This window comes from Rutidosis leptorrhynchoides, chromosome 5 (genome assembly GCF_046630445.1).
Source record: "Rutidosis leptorrhynchoides isolate AG116_Rl617_1_P2 chromosome 5, CSIRO_AGI_Rlap_v1, whole genome shotgun sequence".
NCBI classification, from domain to species: domain Eukaryota; kingdom Viridiplantae; phylum Streptophyta; class Magnoliopsida; order Asterales; family Asteraceae; genus Rutidosis; species Rutidosis leptorrhynchoides.
In genome coordinates this window covers 356,103,721-356,113,834 of record NC_092337.1, presented here as the reverse complement: position 1 = coordinate 356,113,834, position 10,114 = coordinate 356,103,721, and the positions used below count along the sequence as shown (strand labels likewise).

The window sequence follows — 10,114 nt, the reverse complement described above, 5'->3', positions numbered from 1 at the left end:
CTTTTGGTTCGACACTATTTAAGTCACGGATTGAGAATAAGTGCTAAGGCGTTTGGTGTGAAAAACTGTTCTAGTCAAAGAGTCAATTGGCGGTTTGACAGAGAATCAACCACGTGGTCAAACCGGCAATTGAAACATCGGTTTGGGCTCAAAACTTGCAAACCGGCTTTTCAATCACCGTTTTACCTATTTTTATAAAATTTCTTTTTGAATTTCTATTTTTGTAAAGAGCTACAAAATAAGTCCATTTTGAAAAGAAAAAAAAATTCCATTTTAAACTAGTCGTAGTTTAATTATTCTATTTTATCACACAACCCTCAGTATTAACTTTGAGCATAAAATTCGGAACTTTGTAGCAAAACTAATTTTCTTGGTTCTATGAGTAATCACACACCTATACGTCTTCCATGACTAGTCAATGACCTCAGTCAACCTCACCTTTTATTATTACTCGTACATAAAATTCAATAAATTATAAATTATATTAAAAATATACAAATAAATATTCCTCTATCTACTATAAATAGATACACTGTACCATTTAACATTATCACACATCCCTCTTAAAACCCAAATCTTATACCATCTTTCACAATAAAAATGATCACCGGACATGACTTTTACGCCATCGCAACCGCCATGGTTCCGTTATACGTCGCCATGTTTCTCGCTTACGGCAGCGTTAAATGGTGGCACATTTTCACCCCTGATCAATGTTCCGGCATCAACCGATTTGTCGCCATTTTCGCCGTCCCTTTTCTCTCTTTTCATTTCATCTCAATGAACAATCCGTACACAATGAGCTTCCGTTTCATCGCAGCCGATACGCTCCAAAAACTCATCATGCTTTTACTCCTTACTCTCTGGGTTAAATTCACAAAAACCGGAACATTCGAATGGATGATCACAATCTTCTCACTCACAACGCTCCCGAACACTCTCGTTATAGGTATACCGTTACTGAGTGCAATGTACGGCGAATTTTCAGCTTCACTTATGGTTCAAGTTGTTGTCATGCAATGTATCATTTGGTACACTTTGCTTTTATTCTTTTTCGAATTTCGCGGTGCTAAATTGTTGATCAAGGAAAAATTCCCCAATTCGGGAGGCGATATCGCGTCCATTAAGGTCGATTCGGACGTTGTTTCGTTAGACGGACATGATTTTTTAGAAACGGATGCCGAAATTGGTGCCGATGGGAAACTTCACGTGACGGTTAGAAGATCGAACGCGACACGAAAGTCGATTGACGTTAATCGACTTTCGGGAGCGGAGATTTATAGTTTGAATTCATCAGCTGTTCATTCGCCGCGAAATTCGAATTATAATCAATCGGATTTTTACTCAATTTTAGGGTTTCCAGGTGGCAGGTTATCGAATTTTAGTCCGGCAGCGGATAATTTGTATTCGGTTCAGTGGTCTAGGGGACAGACTCCTAGACGTTCTAATTTTGAAGATGACCGTACAGTTTCATTCCATGCATCACAAAACATGAAACCGTATTTTCAGCCTGAAAATTCGGAAATGTATCCTGCAGTTACAAAAGGCCAAAAAGTATCAAAGGCGTTACAGTTACAACAGAAAGGCAGTTGGCAAAATAGCAATAAACATGACGTCAGCATGTTTGTTAGGAGCACTAGTGCACCGGTAGTTTCTAAAGACGGGTCGGGTCATATCGATTTGGATCCGCATTCGGGGAAAGAAGTTCGGGTTAAGGTATCTGATCAGCCTCAGAATGGAAAAACAGAAGGTGAGTATTTAAGGTGTTGAATATTTAATTTTAATGAATTGTGATTTGGAAAGTGTTAAAATTTTGGTGATTAATTGATTGGTATTTATGGAAGAATTAGGGGTGGATTCGACGGCGGAGCACCGCCATGACACGGTGGTGATTGCGGAGGAAGAGTCCGGAAAACAGATGCCCGCTGCGGGTGTGATGGGTCGTTTGATAGTGATAATGGTTTGGCGAAAATTGGTTAGGAATCCAAATACATATGCTAGCATCATTGGCCTTGTTTGGGCTCTTGTGTCATTTAGGTAAAAAAAAAATTACTTATATTTAGTTACACTTGCCTTAAAAGCAATGAAAAAATTGATACTACGTATCAATTAAATGTATTTTAATATTAATATTAACAAAAATTATAGGGTGACAATATATATGAGACAATGAGTAATATATATCGTAAGCCAGTATTAAAGTTTGATTGATAGGTAATTGAAAGTAGTTTTTTATGTTATATGGTATTTATTTATGAAAATTATTTGTAATTAAATGACAGGTGGCATGTCGAAATGCCAAAAATAATAGGACAGTCAATCAAGTTGATCTCCAATACTGGTCTTGGAATGGCAATGTTTAGCTTAGGTAAGTTTGATTTGCTTTTTTATCAATCCAAATTATTAACCAAATAAATTAGTGACGGTCATGTTTGATTGTTTTCTATTTGTTTTGCTTAATGTGTAAGAACGTTACAAAAGTATTTTGGAATTAATAAACATAATAATAATAAAGGTTAAAGCTATAAATAGGCCATATATTTTTATTTTTATTCCAATGTAGGCTATATACCTCAAAAAATACCAATTAGGCTATATACTTTCATAAAGTGTACTAATATGAACAAACAAAACTTATTAACCGGATAAACAACTAAACGATGACGTGACATCCTACGTGGAGAATGACGTTAGTGATACATCGAAACAAAACTGAAAGTATATAGCCTACATTGGAACAAAACTGAAAGTATATAGCCTACATCGGAACAAAACTTAAAGTATATGATCTATTTGTAGCCATATAAAATGCAAAAAAATGTTAAATAATTAAGTTTACCGGTTCAGCAGGTAACTTGTTAAATTTGTGTACATCAATACAACTTTTAAGAGTATATAACCTATATTGGTATTTTTTTTGGGTATATAGCCTACATTGGGACAAAACTGAAAGTATATGGCCTATTTATGACTTTAACCCTAATAATAATTAATAAACATAAACATAAACATAATAATAATATTAATAACCAAATTGTCTTTGGCCTAGTTAATTATATCGAAATAAATTATCATTATGGAAGTTGTGAATTCGAATTCGATAGTAGACTATTTATAGTTAAGCGTATTTTTATCGATATGAAATAACACAGGAACAATCATAATGTCAATATAATACTCGGTAATATATATTACTCCGTGTATCTATATTATTATTATTTATTATATATATATATATATATATATATATATATATATATATAAAATAAATAAATAAGGAGTAGTAATTACCAATTTTAGTAAAGGAAATTTCTGTTCGTAGATTTTTGTTCCGGTTGCTTGTTAAAAAAGAGAAATTAAGTTAACAACACGAAAACAAAGTCATGCTTTTTCGTGATAATGTTGAAGCATGCCTTTTTGAACCCCAAAATATTTTGTGACTAAAATGAAACTCCTTTAAAAGTACCGTAATATGTGGTTTATGTTTTAGAAATCTATAAAAAGAACCAACATAGCTCCAAAACCTCTGGGAACCATTAAATATACACACAAAAAATTCTCTAAATTTTGAGACAATATTGTCGACTATATCTATGATTTCTGTACATTTTACATCATCGTGATCCCTGTTTTATAAAATGTAGCATCATAAAATTTACTCGGTGTTATTATACACAGTATCTAGGAAAAGTCAAATTCCCTTGACTTTAATTAACACTATTCATTACTAACAAGCACAAAGTATGAAAGAGATAAAACGTAGACAGCAATACTGCAAAGTAAAGACACATGTTATTCATTCATACTTTTTATTAAAATAATGTGTTTTGACCACTGTTGTAAACGGCGTCCGTTACGTCCGTTGCGACGCCCCGTTGCGGCGTTTTGGTGACTAAACCGTTTCGACCTCGTCCCGTTTTCTTATAAACCTGTCAACGGTCAAAAGTCATGTCAAATGCAGGAAAAATTGGGTCAACACCGGTCAAAAGTCAGAAATTCTGTTAAAATCGGTTATAAGTCGGTCAAATTAATCAAAATTGACTTAGTTTAGTATTCCATTTTGTATTATATTAACGCTAATAGCAATTATAGGTACAAACTAGTTAACGAAGGTTTTTTAGCTCTAAAATATGTGTGTATATATGTATGTATATATATATATATGTATGTATATATATATATATATATATATATATATATATATATATATATATATATATATATATATATATAAGTCAACGTTAGTCAACATCCGTTTCGACCCCGTCTCGGCCCCTTTTTTTCGTTGCGACGTTTGGAGGTCGCTACCGTTTCGGCCCCGTCTCACGTCCTTTTCAACCTTGGTTTTGACAATAGTTTGTCATGTATGTGTCACTCTGTTTTCTTGTTCTACTCCCTAACTTTTGTAATTATCATAGTTAATAGTTAATTTATGTTGTTTAAAAGGTTTGTTTATGGCACTTCAACCAAAGTTAATAGCATGTGGGAGATCAAAGGCCGCATTTGCTATGGCAATGAAGTTTCTATTAGGACCAGCCGTAATGGCGCTTGCAGCATTCATAGTTCGCCTCCACGGTACCCTCTTCTATGTCGCCATTGTTCAGGTAAACGTTATAACTCATCATCTTTGTTTATGGTTTTTATAAACTATTTCAGCTCATTGCTTACATCACTCATAGGCAACTTTGTCGGTTGGGATCGTACCATTTGTTTTCGCTAAGGAGTACAATATTCATCCAACAATTCTTAGTACAGCGTAAGTATATAACTTAACATTATACTATATTACGATCCTAAGAGTTTGTATCATGCTGTTGTTTGTTAACAATTCCTATTGTTACAGGGTTATATTTGGAATGTTGATAACGGTGCCCATTACATTATGCTACTACGTCATTCTCGAACTCTAGTGTTACAGAAGAAGCAAATAGGAGATGAAACAAGCCAAGATTTACTAGGTTACTAGAGTTAGTATTTGGTTTAGGGTAATATGTTAGAAATATTTGGTGAAGTACATGATCTGTTCTTGATGATGGTTATATGTTGAAAAGGTATACTTTGTACTCATGACGGTAGTCAAGTTCTGTTTGGTAAAATTGTTAGTATTAATGTGAAGATCGAAATTTTACTGTGGTTTTGTTACACATTGGGTAGGAAACATGTCTAATTGCCAATCATGACATTTCCAAAGGGTATGTTATTATGGAATAAAGATTATAAGTGATGTTTTGATTAAATGTTTGATCAGTTACTAGCAATGAAGGATTGATTGAAATTTCTTTATAATTATAACTCATTTTTATTCTATGTACAACAACAATAACAAAACTCAATCCCACAAAAGTGGGTTACGGAAAAGGTAAGATGTAGACAATTTTCCCCTATTCTAGAATAAAGATAATTCATTTCTTCACTCAAAGTGAAACACTCTAAGAGTAAAGAAAGTCATCTCTCTCAATAGTCTATCCATAGAGAGATTGCTGAATGGACTTCCGGTCAATAAGTAGGTTTTTTGAAAAAGAAAAAGTGTGAGACGCCATGAAAATGGTAAAATCAAATTTTCATTTATTTTAAACATGCCTGAAGTTTACTTTAGACTTTAAGCGACAGTTAAGTCGATAATAAATCGACGTTGGCTAGAGCCAAATTTTAATTCCATGTCTATACGGTATTTCTATTTTTATACAATGATAAAAGTGAAATGTAATTTGGTGAGTGGTTAAGATGAGAAGTTGAAAGTTTTTAAACGTTATCTGAAATTAAAGAGGATCATTCATTTGTTTATAACTCGCTATGAGAATAACCACAAGTAAGCCCACTTGATTCCTTTAATTTCTAATCACAAAAAAATTTGTGAACTATGCAAATAGTCATCATTTGACCATCGATTCCTTTAACTTGCAACTGCCACATTGAATGTTCCTAAAATAAAACATGTAGTCATTAATGATTCTTTTAGAAAAAGTTTATGAAATTTTAATACTTCTTAACATGTGCCCTCACAATGGCACATGTTACTTTATGTATTTTATATGAATAGTATCCGTGATAAGCAAATTTACTATAGTAGTCCATCACATTAACGATCATTAATATTTATGTGAGCAGTTCTCTTTCTATGCAAATCTTACTCAAATAGTCTCTCGCATTAACGATCAATAAAAATTCTTGTTAACTCCAGTCACATGATATGCACATGAGGGTTTGCTGAAATTACGAGTTCAGTCCCTTAAAAATATTTTCTTACTTCAACGCGGATCTTGTGATTTGTCAATCTTATGTTGACATTCCTATGACTAACGAGTGTTAAATATTCCCGTTAAATTCACCACGTGCTAATCATTTGATGGTATATTGTCAGTTCAACTTTTCTTTCAAAACTTTATCCCTTCTTTCATAATTTTCAAAAAACCTCAACATCAATATAACATTCTTGAGCCAATTACAACATTCAATAATACTCCTACAACATTTAACAAAAACTATCAACAAAATCATAATCCCAGTAAACATTACTAGTTTACGTAAGAAATATAACAAATATTAAAAAATTTACTAGAGTAGTCCATCACACTAAAGATCATTAATAAATCTCGTTAACTTTGTCACATGTGCATTATACCTTATATCTAATTGAGATAGTATAGTCCAAATGAATAGCACTATTTGGACTATCTCAATCTCACACCAAGGCCCTCAAACTTTATCCAACTTACGAATCGGCTCCCTCCCCAATACTACTATTTTGAACTATCTCAATCTCACACTAAGGACCCCAAACTTTATCCAAAGTACGAATCGGCTCCTCCTCAATTTTCCTAAAAAAAACCCACCCCTCGAGAAAATACAAAACACCCCCGAACCCTACCCCCTTACCCCGACCCGACTCGCCTCCCCGTTATTATAACTATAATAATATTATATAATATATTTCGTCCTTTCACCTTTTTTATTTTTTTTTTTTTTTGTTTTCACCTTTTTTTCCTTTTTCTAAAAAAACCCCCCAAACTTTGTTCAAAAATAAAACCGCCCCCCAAAAGGGGAGTAAAGTGTCAAATAACCATTTTCATAAAAAATCTTAACTAAACTCCACCCAAATATTCAACGGGTCATATCTTCTCGCTCGCAACGAGTTAAATTTTTCCGACATAATTTTAGGAACACAATGTCACTAACTATACGCAAAATGGAATCTTTTTAAAAAACGCTAAATATTTGAGGTATTTTTCAATAACGTTGATTTTGCGTTAAATTTTTAAAATTCGACAATTCCATAGTAAAACGCGGAGATGCACATAGCACATATATTGTTAATTTAAAATAACATTTAAATCTTTCACGAATTATACCTTTTAGTTCGACTCGCGTTACGCTTCAACGACATCATCGTTAGCCACGTAATAATTTTACAAACTAAACGCACTAAAATACATTGAAAACCGAACCCCGACGCGAAGCGAGGGTTCGTAAACTAGTTTAGTCTATCAAGTTTCTTTTATGTGAATAGTTCTCCTTGTATGCAAATCTTACTCAAATAGTCCCTCACACTAATGATTATTGAAAAATCTTGTTAACTCCAGTCGCATGCTATACACATGAAGGGTTTACTCAAATTATGATTTTAGTCCTTTAAAAATATTCTCTTCCGTTGAAAATTCTCGTGATTTGTCAATCTTGCTTCGACGGTCGTGTTAAATATTTCTATTAAATCCACCTCATGCTATTTATCACACCCCCAGTTAGAGCCTGGGCGAAATGTGACTTTATATCAAATAAATCAACATATTATAATCTACGAGAACAATACTAAATGATAAAATAAACTTTATTGAGTACGCAGCGGAAAATGAAATGTCGTTACAAAGGAATAAAGTAAATGTTCAAATGCAAAAGTAGTAAATGCGATATCTCTTGATCCTATGTCCAAGTAGCATCACATAAGTAGTAAGTAAGAAAGCTTGAATCAATCAGCACCTGAGACAAAACATGCTAAAATGTCAACCAAAAGGTTGAGTGAAGTTCATAGGTTTAACAAATAAGTTTGACCGTTGTTTTAGACCACAAGATTTAGTTTGTAAAGTTGATCTCGCAGGATCAAAAAGTTATGCCAATACGTGATATTTAGACTAAACGTTTAAGTTTGCCCCAAAGACAAGTTGTAGTTTATACTTGTCAGTTTAATTTCATTATTAAGTAATACAATGACTTGGTCAAATGTATCGGGGACGTTACTCTCGATAGGCCTACCCCCAATAATTAAGCATGCATTCAACGAGCAATTAAAAATATCACTGTAGGGACTTAGTCGGACATAGCCGGGTATAGCATAGTTTTAACAGTTGGCACTTGTGTCTAAATTGTAAATAGTAAAAGTAGCATGTGTCTCACCCCAATAAAAGTAAATAAGTTTGCTAGCAATAAAGAGTGGGGCTATGAATTCACCTTAGTAAGTAGAGAGATGAGCTAGTTATTCCTCGGAATAGAAAGTTGGATGAGTGAGCAGAAAAGTCAACCTATTGACATTTAAGAGTAGTAAGTGTTTTGCCCAAGTTTAAGTTTAAGTATGTAAGTGTTTAAGTATAGTTTGTTTTACTAAGTTTCCATTCTTAGTAAGTTTCTACTTTTAGAAAGTTTTCATTTTTAGAAAGTTTCTATTTTTAGTAAGTTTCCCATTTTAGTAAGTTTATAATTAGAAAGTTTCTATTTTAAAAGTGTTTCCATTTTAGGATACTTGTCATATTAGATATACTTCCAATCACCCCTTTCCCTTCGAATGGCCATTTCAGGTCTAGGAGCTTGAGCTATAGGATCCTTTAAATCGGAAAATCCAAACCCTTCCGCCTAGAGTTTCGTAGAAACCATTCGTCAAGAAAGTTCGAAGATCTATATATATCTAATATATATCCCAAAATATTTTTATGCGTTATAATATAGGTAGTATAGTATATGTGTTAATAATAGTATAAGTGTAAGTGTTAAATAATAGTATAAGTAATATTAGGGTTTCATTAATTAATTAGGTTTAATTAATTAGAGTAGTAATTAATGATTAGGGTTTAGTAATTAATAATTAGGGTTTAATTAATGTCCAGGGTTTAATAATTAATTAGGGTTAGGTTTAGGGTTTTAATTAAAGTAGTATAGTTTAGGTGTAATTAGGGTTTAGTATATATATATATATATATATATATATATATATATATGTAATATATATATATATATATATATATATATACATATATATATATGTAACTCGTGTATATGTATATATATGTATATATATATATATATTACACACACACACACATATATATATATATATATATATATATATATATATATATATATATATATATATATATAAAAGTTTATTTTGTTTCCTTAATTAACACAAACAAATCTCCTAATTGTTATCTAGAGTTTTGAAGATCAAACTTTCTTTTTCCCTTTTTTTTTCTAGTCGACATACATAAATACATATTAATATTTTCTTTTTCATGTATAGATCTAGGTGTGTTTACGTATATGTTTATGAATAAGTTTATAACATGAACATGAATTAAACAAAACTCAAAGTTTATGTAAATAAGTTAGGGTTTATGTTATACCTTTGAAGATTCGAAGACGACTAACAAAGAAAAGATGAACACGATGAAGATTGAAGATCAAAACCTTTGAAGATTCGAGGAACACCTCGAGATTCTTGAAGAACACGAAGAACACTTGAAGATCACTTGGAAATCCCTTGATGGTGATGGTGGATTTCGATGGTGATGGTTTCGGCTTTGAGCCGAAAATAAGAGGGATATGAGAGATTTTTGGGAGAGAGATTTGATTGTGATTTGGTACAATGAAAAGGTTTAGGTTAGGCCTCTATTTATAGGAGTGTTAGGAAAATTCTAGAATTAGGGTTAGGGTTAGATTTACTTAGGGAACAAATTAGCTTGAAGAGGGGGTTAAGAGGGTAGCTTAGGGCCAAAATTTTTAGGGGCAAAAGGGTAATTTTACCCTCCTAAAATCGGCTAGGGTTTATGGGGATTAGGGTTTAACTTTTTCACTTAAGTCCTTGTACTTTATTTTAGCTTAAATGGTTCCTTAATTATCCAAGTTTAAA

General features: G+C 32.4%; 1 pseudogene; it reads left to right on the top strand.

The window, feature by feature from the left end:
• Positions 1–600: 600 nt before the first annotated feature.
• LOC139850593 (auxin efflux carrier component 4-like) lies at positions 601–4,910 on the top strand (annotated as a pseudogene).
• Positions 4,911–10,114: the final 5,204 nt, after the last annotated feature.